The following is an 18,423-nucleotide window of genomic DNA, read 5'->3' on the forward strand; positions in this document are numbered from 1 at the left end:
CCTCTCCCCCTGCCATTGATGTCAAGCTGTGGACTTTGGACAGGTTACTGAACTTATATACTCATGGGTTTCCTCAACAGAAAATGTGGATGATTAGAAAGCTACTTAGCTTTCTTGTGAAAGTTAAATGAAATATTCCAAGCAAAGCACTTAGAACAGCACATGCAAAGATTTCATTCATTCATTCACTCACTCAACAAATGTTGATTGAGGACTTACTGTGTGCTGGGCACTGCTTTAGGGATTTGGGGGACATCAGAGAACAATATAGATGAAAATTCCTGTTCTGTGGAATGTGAAATCTAGCAGAGAGACAATAAGCAGTAAACAAACAAATTCTGAATATAGTGTGTTAGATAAGTGCTCTAGGAAAAAGTGAAGATAAATATTAGTATTACTATATTTTAGAGGTCACTTGATCTTGATCTTAGAAATCCTTATGTTCCATTAAATCTGTGTTAATTATAATTTGCCCCATTATTTTATGTACCCCTAAGAAAAGAAAGTGAAAGTTGCTCAGTGTCTGACTGTTTGTGACCCCATGGACTGTAGTCTTCCAGGCTCCTCTCTGTTCATGGAATTTTCTAGGCAAGAATACTGGAGTGGGTAGCTGTTCCCTTCTCCAGGGGATCTTCCCAACCCAGGGATTGAACCGAGGTCTCCCGCATTTCAGGTGGATTCTTTACCATCTGAGCCACCAGGAATGCCCAACAATATTGGAGTGGGTATCCTACCCCTTCTCTGGGGTATCTTGCCAACCCAGAAATCAAACAGGGGTCTCCTGCATTGTAGGCAGATTCTTTACCAACTGAGCTACCAGCAAAGCCCATCTATTAGGGGAGCCCACTTGAGAAAGGAAAAAGCACCATAAATTAAACTATAGCACAATGCTTTTTCATTACCTAAGATTCTTATCTTAAGCTTACTAAAACCTATTTAAACATAGAAGGATGAATTTTTTAAAAATTATATCACAGCAATACAGAAGAAGGAAAAGCAGAAATTGACTAAGGGATTTTCCTGAAACTTCTTTACATTGTAAGTTTCAGTCCTCAGAATCTCATTCTGATTCAGTCACTTTGGGCACTTTAAGCAACTCCTCTTACCTTATCTTCTCCCCTCCCCTCCTCCTGTCTTTCCAGATCCACTGAAGAGCTGAAAACAATCCAGCCAACTTTGTAATTAGGTACAAGGAACCTACTTGCCGGGAGCCAGCACATCAGATCCCACCCATGACAAGGTCATGAGGAGAAGACCTGACAAGCAAGGCAGATCAGGACTTCAGGGATTTTGAAAAGCTGCCCTGGCACTCACCTTAAAGATGACATCTGTCTTTCTGATGCTTTGCTATATTAGACTACTCCCTAATTTCTGTGACACAGGCAGAAGGCCTTCCCCGATCTCTCTCCAAACAGAATCAACTTAGAGCTTTAATTAATATGTCCCCCGGACGGCGGTATCACAGACTTGTGGACTCTGGGAGAAGGCGAGGGTGGGATGTTTCAAGAGAACAGCATTGAAACATGTATATTACCTAGGGTGAAACAGTTCACCAGCCCAGGTTGGGTGCATGAGACAAGTGCTCGGGCCTGGTGCACTGGGAAGACCCAGAGGAATTGGGTCGAGAGGGAGGTGGAAGGGGGGATCGGGATGGGGAATACATGTAAATCCATGGCTAATTCATTTCAATGTATGACAAAAACTACTGTAATGATGTAAAGTAATTAGCCTCCAACTAATAAAAATAAATGGAAAAAAAAAAAAGATTATCCAGGATGAAAGGAGTGTTTCAATCTAGACCCATTCACTGGCATTCTAGTCTGCTTGGCAAATGCATACTAATGCACATGACTGCTCACAACACCTTAATCATAAACAGCATAAAGAACCTGATCACACAAAAGGCCCTAGTAGGCACAGAGCCCTTCAGGGGGTGAGGAAGCCCTATTAGAGAACACAAAAATATTATTCTAAAAGTGGTTATTGGATCAACATTTGCTTGCTGTGTTTTTGCTCTTAATGTGCTGAGGTTGTGCAGTGGAAACTATTGTTAATATAGTTAAGGATTTAGAAAAATAAGAGTTTAGCCCTAGTGTGTAAACAATAAGATAATTGCTAATTTTAACCAAGAGTGCTAAACAGGAGGCTGCCTCACCGGAGCCGCAGAGTCTTTGTGTGGTAAACTTTTTAGATAAATTTAACTGAGAACTTCTGCAAAAAGACTGACTTTTATGTTAACAGGATTGTATTTCTACTATGCTGCAACCTGCTGTACCATGAGACTGCCACTTTACTGTTTACTGCTAAGCTCAAGGCCAGAAGATAATGTACAAAAAGTCTATGGGAAAAGACTCTCATAACAAAAATATACAGAGAACACCTGGTTTCGTGAAGGACAAGCTGATGTAATGTCAAACTAACTCTGTGTGCTTATCTTCCCCTTAGAAATGTACTAACTTAGGGTATAAGAGATACAGTGAAAACCAAAGCATTGCCAGACCCTGCTGCACACGCCAATCTGCTCTCTCTCTCTCTCTCTCTCTCTCTCTCTCCCCGCTGTTCATCCTGAGGGTACCCCTGGATCCTGCTGAGGCTGGACCCCGGCACCTACTCTTCACTCCTATTTTAGGAATGTTGCTTAAATACATCAGTGACCTTCCACTACCTGGCTCCCTTTAACATTTTCATTCTTAGAGGTCAAGAGTGCCCCATTCTGACCTAGATTTTCTTAGGCCACGGACACTCAACTCTGCAAATAGGGATGCTAGTGCTTTTTATGTATATGCACACACAGGTAGTGACAACTGTTATGACTGGGGTCTGGAATCTGTAGGATGCATTTGATTGTCCAAGGTGTGGAAATGCAGGAACAAAAATGAAGTCAGTGAAATACTACATTACTAACTACTCTTAGGCACTGGGCTAAACATTTTACACTTATGATCTCACTTAATCCTTTTATGCATTGAAGTAGGCCCTCTGTTACACCCGATTTATAGAACTAAATTATCCAATAGAAATGTAAGGCAAGCCACATATGTAATTTAAAACTTTTAGTAACCATATGAAAAAAGTAAATTAGAAACAGGTGAAATTAATTATAATAATACAGTTCCTCACTTCATCCTGTAATCAACCTAAAATATGAATAAGATATTCTGCTTTTCCTTTTTCATACCAAGTCTTCTAAATCCAGTGTGTATTTTGAAGGGAGATTTAAAAATTATTTTTTTGTTTTTTGGTCTCACCATGCAGCATATGTGAGCTTAGTTCCCCAACAAAGGATTGAACTTGTGCCTGCAGTGGAAGCTCGGAGTCCTAATCACTGGACCACCAGGGAATTCCCCAGTGTGTATTTTAACTTAAAACACATCTTAATCTGGACTAATCACATTTCAAATGCTCAGTGGCTGCATGTAGATAGCAGCTACAGTATTAGACAATATAGTTATGGATGACAGACAGTTCAAATTGTTTAAGACATACATTAAATGTTAGTCGCTTAGTCATGCCAAACTCTTTGCAGTTCCATGGACTATAGCCTGCCAGGCTCCTCTGTCTATGGAATTTTCCAGGCAAGAATTCTGGAGTGGGTAGCCATTCCCTTCTCCAGGGAATCTTCTGGACCCAAGTCCCCTGCAATTCAGGCAGATTCTTTACCATCTGAGCCACCAGGGAAACCCATTAAATATGTGGCAGAATGGATATGCCAACTCAGGTATAGATATAGCTATGAGACTAATTCTTGACATGTTAGTAAAAGTATGTTTTTGCAACTATGGAAACTTTCCTAAAAAGATAACTGGTGTGATCCATAATGCAAATTTGGCCTAAAAGGAGCCTGACAGGACCCCTTCATAGAGTTAGAGGTGTCCTGCCAGCACTGGGCAGCCTACCTCTGGACTTTTGCATAAGAGAGATATTTCAGCTCTTGTCTTGTTGAAGGTATCACTTCAGGTCTTTGTTACATGCAGCTGAAGAAATAAAAAGGATTTGATAGACTCTTCCTGAAAGACAAACAAGAATAAGATGGATTATAAGAGGAAGAGAATTAGTGGATCAGTCCATAAATCAAGTATCCTACTAAAAGTTTAAGAAAGAGAAGGGAGGAAATTTCCCAGAACCAAAGGACACAAAACTAGCTTGAAATGGTTCACCGTGTGCCCAGCAAAAGTTGTGGAAAAGACTTAAATTGAGGCATGTTATTGGGAAAGTTCAGAACACCAGAGAAGCCCCTGGGACTTCTAGAAAAATAATGAAGACTATTTACAAATTATTGGCAATCAGAATGGCTTTGTGTTTCTCAAGAGTGGCATCAGAAGCCAGATGGCAACAAATCCAATGTCCTCACAGTGCTGAGGGAAAATTATTTGCAGCTTTGAATTTGAGAGCCAGTTTAAAGAAAACTTTCAGTCAGACATGAAGGCAGGATAGAGACATTTTCAGATTTTTAAAAAACCTCTCATATATTCTGTAAAGAAGCTATGGAGAACACCTTTCCCCAGAACAAGAAATTAAATGGAAGACATGACATATCATCCAGGAAGGAGGATCTCTGGCACAAAGAGAAATCTCACAATGATATCTTTGCAGAGAGCAGCCAATAAGTTCATACCAAAAGGAAGGCAGGTATTTTCAGGAAATAAATACAACTGTTAATATGCATATGGCAGAAACATTAATACATTTGAGAAAAAAAGATAGTTTGAAATTCAGACTCCCCAAAAGGGCTAGTAGTAAGCCTCAGTAAAAAAGATGGAGAAAAAAGTAAAGAAATATGTAAGTAGTATATTACATGGTTCAGCAATGAACAAGGTTGGTATAACCACAAAAATGTAAATACCAACTAGTCATTTAACCAACGATCAGAATAAAGTCAGGGGATGAAGGGAATACAAGCGGGGTGGGGAGAGGAAATAGAGAGCTAATAGAATAAAGGCTTAGTGTGAAGTAGCCAAGTGGCCTCACTTCATTTCGCTTTTTTTTTTAATTTATTTTTTAACTGAAGGATAATTGCTTTACAGATTTTGTTGTTTTCTGTCAAACCTCAACATGAATCAGCCATAGGTATACATATATCCCCTTCCCTTTGAACCTCCCTCCCATCTCCCTTCCCATCCCATCCCTCTAGGTTGGTACAGAGCCCCTGTTTGAGTTTCCTGAGACACACAGCAATTTCCCCTTGGCTATCTATTTTACACATGGTAATGTAAGTTTCTGTCTTACTCTTTGCATACGTCTCACCCTCTCCTCCCTTCTCCCCATGTCCATAAATCTATTCTCTATGTCTGTTTCTCCATTGCTGCCCTGTAAATTTTTCAGAACCATTTTTCTAGATTCCATATATGTGTGTTAGAACACAATATTTACCTTTCTCTTTCTGACTCACTTCAGTCTGTATAATAGGCTCCAGGCTTTCATCCACCTCATCAGAACTGACTCAAATGCATTCCTTTTCATGGCTACAGCTTACTTCTTACTGGTTGTGTGATGTTAGGTAAATTATTCTATTTCTTGTCTCTGAGTTTCCTCATCTGTAAAATAAGGAAATACTACTGCTTACCTCAGTTATTGGTTTTCATTTTGTTTTCTGGCCATGCTTCTTGACTTGCAGGATTTTAGTTCCCCAACCAAAGACTGAATTCAGGCCCTCAGCTATGAAAGCGCCAAGTCCCAACCACTGGACTGCCAGGTACTTTGACCTCAGTTATTGTAAGGATAAAGTGAGTGTGTGTTTGTGTGTCTGTATACAGTTTAAGCATATAAAACGTACTGGTAAAAATATTCTACACAAAGTAAGTACTCAGTGAGGGTTTATTATGTTATTGTAGTAACACTAAGGTGGTGGGAAGTGCTAAGTGCTAAGTCACTTCAGTCGTGTCCAACTTAAGTCTATACTCTCTCTCTAATCTATATTCTCTAAATAGACTTAGAGTTTAAAATGCCAGTGGTGGTGACGGTTTAGTCACTAAGTCGTATCCGACTCTTGCGACCCTATGGACTAGCCCACCAGGCTCCTCTGTCCGTGGGATTTCCCAGGCAGGAATACTGGAGTGGGTTGTCATTTCCTTCTCCAATATGCCAGTATATGCATGCTACTTAAAATATGAAGATAAAAATAGAAGAGACATGCGGGTGGGGGCAGGGCAGCAAAAGAAGGTAGACTCTTTGATCTCTTTGATGTAACAAAAAGCTTCATGCCCAGACTAATATGATAAAAGTAAAACTTATTTCCAAACAAGGTGCCCTTAGTCCTCAAAGCACTCTGCCTGTCGGAAGGTCGTTGAGTGAGCCTTTAGTGAGCAATTCCTGCTATCCTTGGGTAAGCACGTTCAATCTACTTTTCAGCTCACTTCTCTCCCCTTAAGCCAAGTCATCTTTGCTCACTATAAAGCCTGTCACTTAAAGCCCAGTGAGTTTAGACAGCAAACTGAAGGCCAAATGAACAAGGTTGGCATAACCACGGTAATGTAAATACCAACTATTCATTTAACCAACAATCAAAATAAAATTAAGTTAGGGGGATGAAGGGACTACAAGCTGGAGTGGGGTGGGGAAATAGAGAACTAATAGAATAAAGGCTTAGTGTGAAGTAGCCAAGTGGCGTCACTTCAAATCACAGCTTACTTCTTACTGGTTGTGTGATGTTAGGTAAATTATTCTATTTCTTGTCTCTGAGTTTCCTCATCTGTAAAATAAGGAAATAATACCACTTACTTCAGTTACTCCTTGATACTCCTACCAAGTCAAATGGCCCCACTCCAGAGTCTCAAAACAAGCCCTACCCCATTTTCTATAATAGAGTTTAGAGGTTCAAACTCTAAATCTGTTTACTAGCTTCATAAGTTTTGACAATTCACTCACCTCGCTATGCCTGTTTGCTGGGAATTGCAGCAAGTCTGCAAGGAAATCTTTAGTTGATGCTCTGCACCCTTGTCCGCTAGCTTTTAAGGAATAGTAATCAATAGCATGTTAGACAAGCTTTCAGTTAACATCCCCTGAACAGGGAACAGAGCACTCTGAAGACTCTTCTGTAAGGCAGAAAGCATACTCTGAAACTGACCCCAGTCCTTCATTACAACTCGTAGTCTCATGTACTTAAAAGAAAGATCATAGGATGACAGCCTGGCTGTGGCCCAGTTGCTAACCTCATTGGTAAGACGCTGGGAAGAAAAGTTTTGTACTTTCACTCATCACATCTGATGCAAACATATAACAAAATTAGGAAATAAATCTTTTCTTTTCTATAATAAATGTCAAAACACATGTGGGGATTCAAGCTCCCTTGTGGTGTATAGAGGAAAGGAAACAGTATTAGCTATTACAATTATTTGCATATCTAACACTTGTTTTTCTGACAGAAACAATCACTGCTATTAACAAACATGGACATAAAAGACCATCACCACCAAGAACATTTGAGGTCGGAATAACTATTTAGTCTTTCTTAGATAATGCTCTTTCATCCTATTAAAATTCAAAGTGTTTCTTTGATACAGACCAATGGGTTTCCATGGAAACCTGCTTTATTACCTAGACAACTAAGGGCTCATACTGGCACTGTTAGATTATTTTAAATTTTTCAGGAAATTCAGGCCTACTTAGATAAAAATTATGCTTCTTGGCTAAGTCAAAACTATTTCATTATTCCTTTGTGCCTTGAAACTTTCCAGTTAACCTCAGTAAACACAAACAATAATGAAATTTCTAATTGGTCCTGTGAATTCTACAACCCTTTATATTAGACAGATAGAAATTAAAGGAGTACAGTGGACCAAAGGTTTTATGAAGGATCTGTTTGACAAAAATCCATGTTTTCTTTAAAGACTGATTGAAGAACAGTCAGTTCAAGGTTGAGATTCAAGTGTCTGGGGAAAAAGACTTTGCAGTTTAAAAGAATACACAGTAAGTTTCAATAGCTTAATCTTAGAGGGCTAGTGAAAGGTAAATCATGTGTATTGAAATAAGATGAGTATTAACATGGTTGGATAAGCCTAGCCCAAAGAATCTGAGTACTCAACCTGGTGGGAGGTTACTTTTAGAATTCTGACTATGGTTATGACTTTTATGTATTTTGTAGTTGATTTAGAGAAACATAATCAAGGATGCTTGTCAAACCTATGTGGGGTCTGGGAATGGAGAGTAGTAGCTCATGGTTTTAATGAAAGACTCAAGGATACCAACAGGCTAGGATGATGGACTGCAATAAACAAGACAGAATCACACAGAATCACACCCCTGCTTAATTGGTTTTATTTGGTTCCTATTGCTGACCAACAAATGCCCTAATGCCCCAGAATGGTGCTGAAGACCCTCACATTAGGACAGCTTGTTTTCTGACCTTATCTTCTACCACTCCCCTACCTCTCTTTATCGGAGCCATTTGCTTTCCCCAGATTTTGCCCTTAACATTCTGCCTTTCTTCTTCTTTTTCATTCATCTGAAGTGCCTTGTCATCCACTTCTTTCTGAAAATCCTATTCATTCTGTTAGACCCAACTCAAAAAGTTATTTCCTTATTGAAGTAGTTCCCGACCCCTCCAGATCTAAATAACAAGAAGTCAGCCTGAGAGTCAACTGTCTCACCCTGCCTTATATTAGGGGTCTTGGTGACCTTTATCAGTCCTCATTTTAACTTCTAAGTTTCTTAAAGATAGGAGCTGGTTCAGGGACTTCCCTGGATATCCAGTGGTTAAGATTTTGTGCTCCCAATGCAGGGGACATAGGTTTGATCCCTGGTGGGGGAACTACGATCCTGCATGCTGCATGACACAGCCTAAACAATAAAAAAAAAATTTTTTTAATTTAAAGATAAGAGCTGGTTCAGATTACATTTTTAAAGTATTTGTGGAACAAACAAATGATAAATGTGAAATCATATTTGTGTTCAAAACAAAATTATTTCAGGAGAATAGGATGGAAGGAACATCTAACTAAATCTTAGGGACCTACTTGACTATAAGTAAAATAAATACTGTGAGTACTAAAAGCTAATGTAAAATAGGTTACACTGTCCAGATGAGAGAACAATTTTAGTGTTACCAGATATGAAACAATGATCATTCTATATGAGCTCTGGTTGTTAAATGCTTAAAGAATCACTGCAAAGTGTGACTGTAGTGGGGAAGGCTTCACCTGCAGGGTGTAAATTATCATTTACCTTGCCAATAACAGCATATCCCTCAGTCCGGAACCTGATTGGATCTCACCACATCCTCAGACCTACAGAGACTAATAAGCTTGAATCCTGTGTCTTTGGCCATGGTTCAAAGGGGAACACACTGGCCAAAAAGGAATGGATTCATCTTATGGTGGGAAATAAAAATGTTGGCAGCTCTCAGTCTAAGAACCATGAATTAGGATGGGGGCAGAAGGATAACCACTACATGTTAAGCTGAAAATGTGTGGGTCAAGTCAAGAGCCATGAGCAAAGTGACCACTGAAGGGAGGGGAGTGGAAGCCAGAAGCCTGCAGAGTGCTGCAGTCCTGAAGGTTCAGAGGGTCTATGGGTCCCTAAGGAAAGGCGTCTATGTCTGGGCAGTTTGTGTTTCTGTAATCCTTTCTGTTTTGCTCAGAAACCATGCAGGCAATAGAAGGACTGAAACATATAAAGTGTAGAGATAAAACCCCCACCAATCTAGAATTTTGTATCCCAAAAAATTATCCTTCAAAAATTGAGAAATAAAGTGACAAAAATGAAGGGAATTTGTTGCCAGTTGAACCTGACTTGCAAGCAATAAGTAAAGAAATTCTTTAGAGAGAAGAAAAAGAAAATAGGTCAGGGACTTGGATCTACATAAAGAAAGGAAGACCTTTGGAAAAGGAATAAGTAAAATAAAACTTTTATTTTTCTTATTTCTAATTGATCTAATGGATAAGTTTATTAAAATAATAACAAGGCATGCAATTATGTACACTTATGTATCTTTTTATGTGTATGTATCTATATATGTTTGTGTATGTGTGTGTGTGCTCAGTCACTCAGTTGAGTCCGACTCTTTGGAACCCCATGGACTGTAGCCCTCCAGGCTCCTCTGGAATTTTCCAGGCAAGAATACTGGAGTGGGTTGCCATTTCCTCCTCCAGGGGATCTTCCCGACCCAATGATGGAACCCACATCTCTTGCATCTCCTGCATTGGCAGGTGGATTCTTTACCACTGCACCACCTGGGAAGCCCATGTTTATGCATGCTTATATATAAATAAAATTAGGATTATCTTATTATAATGTACTCACACTACATGTGACATGGTACAGTGTTATTTGAAAGTGGTTGGGTTAGTTGTAAGCATATATTACAGAGTCTAGGGCAATCACAAACAAAAGTTAAAAAAAAAAAGTACAACTGATACGCTAGGAATGAAGAGAAAGTGGAATCATAGAAAATGCTCAATATTGAAACAAATATATAAAATCTACCAACAATTGGCTTTCCTGATAGTTCAGTTGGTAAAGAATCCACATGCAATGCAGGAGACCCCAGTTGGATTCCTAGGTCTGGAAGATCCAATGGAGAAGGGATAGGCCACCCACTCCAGCATTCTTGGGCTTCCCTTGTGGCTCAGCTGGTAAAGAATCCACCTCCTATGTGTGAGACCTGGGTTTGATCCCTGGGTTGGGAAGATCCCCTGGAGAAGGAAGAGGCTACCCACTCCAGTATTCTGGCCTGGAGAGTCCCATGGGGTCACAAAGAGTCAGACAGGACTGAGTGACTTTCACTTTCATTTCATGAGCTCAGGGGATGACTCTTTGCAGATTCTGACTTTGAATTTCAAAAAGGCCTTTCTGAAGATGATGTGCTTTGCCTCAGAAGAGTTTTTCCATAACCAAGGTAGTGAGACATGTTATAATAGCTGTAGACATGTTCCCAAAACAGATCTGAATAATCTTCCCTGCTTTCTCACTGTAGGGGGTGCTCAGAGGCCCAGTGTAGACCAGACAGAAACTGTAAACCAATGAATATAGTGATTGCTGCTATTTCTTGTTGTTTCTGTAAAGCTGGAACTGTATCAAATATTGAATTCCATTAATAGACCCTCAAAAGTAATGCTTGGCTAAGTTGGTAAAGAATCTGCCTGAAGTTCAGGAGACCTGGGTTCAATCCCCGGGTCAGGAAGCTGCCCTGGAGAAAGAAATGGCAATCCACTCCAATATTCTTGCCTGGAAAATCCCATGGACAGAGGACCCTGGCGGGCTACAGTCCCTAGGGTCATAAGAATCAGACACGACAGAAGCGACTGAGCACACAGCATCAAAAGTAATGCATTACATCAAAACACCATAAATGATGAAGAATCACTTTAGTTTCCAGTTTTATTAGTAAAGTTTAGAACAGTTCCCAGATTCATACATGAGAAAGACAGACAAGTACAGATGAAAGAGTAAATGTGAGCTTTCATATACACAGAATTTTTTAGAATCGATTTCTTCATCATAAGTGAAGTATTAAATAACTTGGTAAAAGCCTAAAAGAGTCTCAAGATTCCCTATGGTTGAGTTGTTTGGAAATATGTACTGCTTCCTGCAAACATCTATTATTAATTCTAATGTTAGTAAAATCATCTGTGTAATACACACTTCCGAGCTCCCATAAAAGTAAAGAGTTTCTATTTTTAGTTGAATTTTCTGCTTGTTGACTTTCCATCAGAAGTCCTCATGGAACTCTCTCTGCCAGACTTTGGCCAGGGAGCTGCCCTCCTTATCGATTCTTTGCTTGCTCGATTGATCTAGTCACATTTCTGTGTTGAAAGCGGCCACTCTCAAGTCCATTAGCTACTTTTATGAGCACAGCGCCCATATAACAGTCCCAGACAGGATTCTAGGACCAGCCTGCCTTTCCTGCTCTGACAGCTTGTGATGGCCCCTGGCTCCACTCTTTGTAAGTTTTTAGCAGATGTCTGCTGTCTGCTCCTGCCTAGAGTTCCATCATGGTGCTTGGTGAAGAAGGGACATCTCCCCATTGGTGTTTTTTGCATAAGCTCCTTCTGGTCACAGTTTATGTAGCATCAGGTAAAGGTGGATATTTGAAAGGATTAATACTCATGATTATGCTCTACTTCTCTAACATTATCTTCTACCATAAATTGTTTTTCCCTCTGCTTTTAGTAGTCCTCTCCCACTTTATTTACCTTGAAAATGCCCACTTAAGTCATATCTTCTCTCTGAGGTCTCCCTGGGCTCTTTCTTTTCTGGACCATTAGTCAGTTCTCGGAGAAGGCAATGGCACCCCACTCCAGCACTCTCGCCTGGAAAATCCCATGGGCGGAGGAGCCTGGTGGGCTGCGGTCCATGGGGTCTCGAAGAGTCGGACACAACTGAGCAACTTCACTTTCACTTTTCACTTTCATGCATTGGAGAAGGAAATGGCAACCCACTCCAGTGTTGTTGCCTGGAGAATCCCAGGGACGGGGGAGCCTGGTGGGCTGCCGTCTGTGGGGTCGCACAGAGTCGGACACGACTGAAGCGACTTAGCAGCAGCAGCAGTCAGTTCTAGTCCTACTCCATCTATCCTTGGATATATGACCATTATGTTACTTACCAGATTCTATTTTCTGTCTCCATCCATAGCTCAATGCTTTTTTTTTTTTTAAAGTGGTAAAATAAATGTAACATAAAATTTGCAACTTTATCCAAGCAAATCAGTGTCATTAATTACATTCAAGTTGTTCTGTAACCATCACCACCAGAAACACCACCAGTGTTTCTGTAACCAACACCACTAGTATTTCTAAAACTTTTCACTCCAAACAAAAACTCTGTTACCTATTAAACAATAACTCCTCAATTTCCTTCTCTCCCTTTTGGGCCCTAATAATTGCCAATCTACTTTTGGGACTAGAACTGACAAATGGCCCTGCTTTGGGCCCTAATAATCGCCAGTCTGCTTCTAAGTTTATGACAGTGTCTCTGGGATACCTAATATTCCAGTTTCCTTATAAAAGTGGAATAATACAGTATTGTCCTTTTGTGACTAGCTTATTTCACTTAGCACCATATTTCCCAGATTTATCCATATTATAGCATGCATCAGAACTTCATACCTTTTCAATGGCTGGATAATATTTCATAAAACATAATGTATGTCTGCATATTCTTTTGTTCATCCATTTTCACATTTTCATAGATACTTGGATTGCTTCTACCTTTCGTCTATTGTGGATAACGCTGTAGTGAACACTGGTATACAAGTATCTGTTCAAATTCCCGTTTTCAGTTATGTTGAATCTATACCCAGAAGTGGAATTGCTGGGTCATCTGGTAATTCTTGGGCTTCCCTGGGGGCTCAGATGATAAAGAATGTGCCTGCAATCCAGGAGACCTAGGTTCAATCCCTGGGTTGGGAAGATCCCCTGGAGAAGGACATGGCAACCCACTCCAGGATTCTTGGCTGAGAATTCCATGGACAGAAGAACCTGGCAGGCTACAGTCCATGCAATCACAAAGAGTCGGACATGACTGAGCAACCAATACATACACACAGCTGGTAATACTATGTTTAGATTGTTGGGAAACTGGGAAACTTTTCCATAGCAGTTGTACCATTTTATCTTCCTACCAGCAGTGTATAAGAGTTTCAGTTTCCCCACATACTCATCAACACTCTGTTTTGTATTTAAGAAAAAAAAGTATATATATATGTATAATTATTATAGTCATCCTAGTAGGTATGAAGTGGTGCCTTACTTTTGACTTGCTTTTCCATAATGTTTAGTGATGCTGAGTATCTTCTCATGTGCTTACTGACCATTTGTGTATCTTCATTGGAGAAATGTTTATTCAAGTCCCTTTTGCTTATTTTAATGAGTTATTTTTATCTTTTTAATATTGAGTGTTAGGAGTTCTTTATATATTCTGATTATGAGATCCTTGTCAACTGTGTGAGTTTTAAATATTTCCTCCCATTTTGGGGACTTCCCTGGTGGCCTAGTGGTTAAGACTCTGTGCATTCATCACAAAGGATGCAGGTTTGAACCCTGCTTGGGGTACTAGATCTCTCACGTCGTGCAATGTGACCAAGAAAATTTTTTTTCTCCCATTCTGTACGTTGTATTTTTTACTTTCTTGACAATGTACTTTGGTGCACAAAATTTTTTATTTTGATGAAGTTCAACTTACTATATTTTCTTTTGTTTCTCATGCTTTTGCTATTATTGCCACATTAAAGTCATGAAGATTTACTCTCAGCTTCTCTTTTAAGACTTTTAAGATTTTTTTGTTCATATATTGAGGCTTCTGATCCATTCTGAGCTAATTTTTGTGTATGGCATAAGATGGGGTTCGAACTTCATTCTTTTGTATGTTGTCCCAGGACTATTTGATAAAGAGACTGATCTTCGCCAATATAGCTTTGAAGTAAGTTTTAAAATCAGGAAGTGTGAGTCTTCTGATTTTGTTCTTATTTTTCAAGATTGTTTTGGCTATTTGGGCCTTTTGAAATTCCATAAGAATTTGAAGATTAGTTTTTTCAAATCTGCAGAAAATAAAGGCTGTTGCAATTTTGATAGGAATTGGCTTGAATCCATATATCACTTTGGATAGTACTTATATCTTAAACAATGTTAAGTCTTGCAATCCATGAACATATGATATCCTTCCATTTACTTAGGTCTCTTTAACTTTTTTTTGGCAATGTTTATAGTTTTCAAAGTACAAGTCTTTCACCTCCTTGGTTAAATTTACCCCTAGGTATTTTATTTATTTATTGTTGCCATTGGTAGATTGAATTGCTTTCTAGATTTCTCTCATGGGTTTTTTATTGCAGAAAACAGAGCACAGTTGATTTCTGTGTGTTGATCTTGTACCCTGCAACTTTGTTGAATTCATTTATTAGCTCTAGTACCTTTTCTGTGAATTCTTTAGAATTTTCTGTATACAGGATCATGTCATCTGAAAATAGAGATAGTTTTAGTTTTTCCTTTCCAATTTAGACATCTTTTCTTTTTTCTTGTCCAGTTGCTTTGGCTTGAAATTCCATTACAATGTTGAATAGCAGTGGCAAAGGCAGTTATCCTTGTCTTATTCCTGATCTTAGGAAGAAAGTTTTCAGTCTTTCACCATTGGGCATGAAGTTAGCCATGAATTTTTCATAAATAACCTTCATTATATTGAGGAAGTTTCTTTCTATCCCTGGTTTTCTTAGTGTTTTTTTAAATCATGAAAGGGTGTTAGATTTTGTGAAATTCTTTCTCTGAATCAATTGGGATGATCATGTGTATTTTTCTCCTTTGTTCTATTAATGTGACATATCACATTGATTGTTTTCCTTATGTTGAATTATCCTTGTATTCCAAAGGTCAATCTCATTTGTTCATAGTGTATAATCCTTTTAATGTATTGTTGGACTTGGTTCACTAGTATTTTGTGAAGATTTTTGAATGAATATCATGGGGGGGATATTCATCTATTTTTGTGATATCTTTATCTGACTTTGGTATCAGAGTAATGCTGGCCTCATAGAAAAAGTTAAAATTTATTCTCATTTTGTCTATTTTTAGGAAGAGCTTGATAAAGATTGGTATTTGTCAAATGTTTGGTAGACTACAACTATGAAGACATTCTTGTCCTGGACTTTTCTTTGCTGAGAGGTTTTTGATTACTTAATTCACTCTCTGTTGAGATTTTCTATTCCTTTTTGAGTCGGTGAAGGTAACTGTGTATTTATAGGAGTGTGCCTTTTCTTCTAAGAGTACTAAGGCTTTTGCTCTTATATTTAGGTTTCTAACCTGCTTATTTAACTTATATGCAGAGTACATCATGAGAAACACTGGGCTGGAAGAAGCACAAGCTGGAATCAAGATTGTCAAGAGAAATATCAATAACCTCAGATATGCAGATGAAACCATTGCCAACATTTGTTGGATCATTGAAAAAGCAAGAGAATTCCAGAAAAACATCTATTTCTGCTTTATTGACTATGCCAAAGCCTTTGACTATGTGGATCACCAGAAACTGTGGAAAATTCTGAAAGAGATGGGAACACCAGACCACCTGACCTACCTCTTGAGAAACCTGTATGCAGGTCAGGAAGCAACAGTTAGAACTGGATATGGAACACCAGATTGGTTCCAAATAGGAAAAGGAGTACATCAAGGCTGTATATTGTCACCCTGCTTATTTAACTTAGATGCAGAGTACATCATGAAAAATGCTGGGCTGGATGAAGCACAAGCTGGAATCAAGATTGCCAGGAGAAATATCAATAACTTCAGATATGCAGATGACACCACCCTTATGGCAGAAAGTGAAGAGGAACTAAAAAGCCTCTTGATGAAAGTGAAAGAGGAGAGTGAAAAAGTTGACTCAAAGCTCAACATTCAGAAAACTAAGATCATGGGATCCAGTCCCATCACTTCATGGGAAATAGATGGGGAAACAGTGGAAACAGTGACTGACTTTATTTTTGGGGGCTCCTAAATCACTACAGATGGTGATTGCAGCCATGAAATTAAAAGATGTTTACTCCTTGGAAGGAAAGTTATGACCAACTTAAATAGCATATTAAAAAGCAGAGACATTATTTTGCCAACAAAGATCCGTCTAGTCAAGGCTATGATTTTTCCAGTAGTCATGTATGGTTGTGAGAGTTGGACTATAAAGAAAGCTGAGTGCCGAAGAATTGATGCTTTTGAACTGTGGTGTTGGAGAAGACTCTTGAGAGTCCCTTGGACTGCAAGGAGACCCAACCACTCTATCCTAAAGGAGATCAGTCCTGGGTGTTCATTGGAAGGACTGATGCTGAAGCTGAAACTCCAATACTCTGGCCACCACATGCGAAATGTTGACTCATTTGAAAAGAGCCTGATGCTAGGAAAGGTTGAGGGCAGGAGGAGAAGGGGATGACAGAAGATGAGCTGGTTGGATGGCATCACTGACTCAATGGACATGAGTTTGGGTAAACTCCAGAGTTGGTGATGGACAGGGAGGCCTGGTGTGCTGCGCTTCATGGGCTCTCAAAGAGTCAGACATGACTGAGTGACTGAAGTGAACTGAATCTATTTTGAGTTAATATTTATACATGTTATAAGGTAGGGTTTCATCTTCATTCTTCTGCATGTGGTTGGTTATCTAATTTATTTATTGGTACACAATTGTTCTTAATATTTTCTTATAATTCTTTTTATTTCCATAAGGTTAGTAGTAATGTTCCACCCTGTCATTTCTGATTTTAGTTGAGTTTCCTCTCTTTTTTGTCTTTGTCAGTCTAGCTAAAGATCTGTTAACATTTTTGATCTTAAAAAACACAACACCAGTTTTTAGTTTTGTTGGTTCTATTGCTTTTATATTCTCTATTTTATTTATTGCTTCCCTGGTTGCTCAGTGGTAAAGAATCCGCCTGCCAACGCAGGAGATGCAGGTTTGATCCCTGGGTCAGGAATATCCCCCAGAGAAGGAAATGACAACCCATTCCAGCATTCCAGTATTCTTGCCTGGGAAATGCCATGGATAGAGGAGCTTGGTGGGCTGAAGTTCAGGGGCTCGCAAGAGAGTCAGACACAACTTAGTGACTAAACAGCAAGTAACAATTTTACTTATTTTCACTGTAACCTTTATTATTCCTTCCTTCTATTAGCTTTGGGTTTAGTTTCCCTTCTTTATATTGTTCCCCCCAGACTAAAGTCAGGTTATTGATTTGAGATCTGTTTTTCTTTTTTAAATGAATGAATGTGCAGCTATAAATTTCCTTCTGAGCATTGCCTTTGCAGCATCCCAAAAGTTTTGGTATGGTATTTCTTGTTTTTATTTGTTTCTAAGTGTTTGCTAATTTCCTTTGTAATCTCTTTTTTTGATGCATTGGTTGTTTGGGCATGTGTTTTTTAATTCCCACAAATTTGTGAGTTTTCAAGTTTCCTTCTGTTATTGATTTCTCATTTCATTCCACTGTGGTCAGAAAGGATAGTTTGTGTCATTTCAATCTTTTAAATTTATAGAGACTTGTTTTGTGGCCTAGTATATGTCCTGGAGAATGGACCACATGCATTGGGGAAGAACATGTATTCTACTATTTTTAGGTGGAGTGACTGTATTTGGAGACAAAACAAAAAAAAACCCTATCATTGACTTTAATTAGAAAGCAATATCAGAAGGAAACTTATATAGAAAATGTTTAGTCTACAGAACTTTCATGCTTATTGAAGTCTTTGAAAGTCTCAGGAGACTTTTCTTCCAGAAGGGCCATAGACAGAATCACTCAGCAGAGAAGTTTGTCCTAAGAGGCTTTCTCTCTCAGCCGTCTCCCCACAAGCAAGTCCTGGGGCACAAGGCAATCTGCTTGGCCCCTCCCAGCCATATGGTCTTGTGAAAGTCCCTTGATAATTACTTAATAAAGCCATAGAATGTTCTGCAGGTTATAAGTTACTTTCACAAACATATCCTTGACAACCCTGGGGACCAGGTTTCATTGCAGTTTATGTATTATGATTGATT

This window comes from Odocoileus virginianus, chromosome 7, assembly GCF_023699985.2.
Source record: "Odocoileus virginianus isolate 20LAN1187 ecotype Illinois chromosome 7, Ovbor_1.2, whole genome shotgun sequence".
Taxonomy (NCBI): Eukaryota; Metazoa; Chordata; class Mammalia; order Artiodactyla; family Cervidae; genus Odocoileus; species Odocoileus virginianus.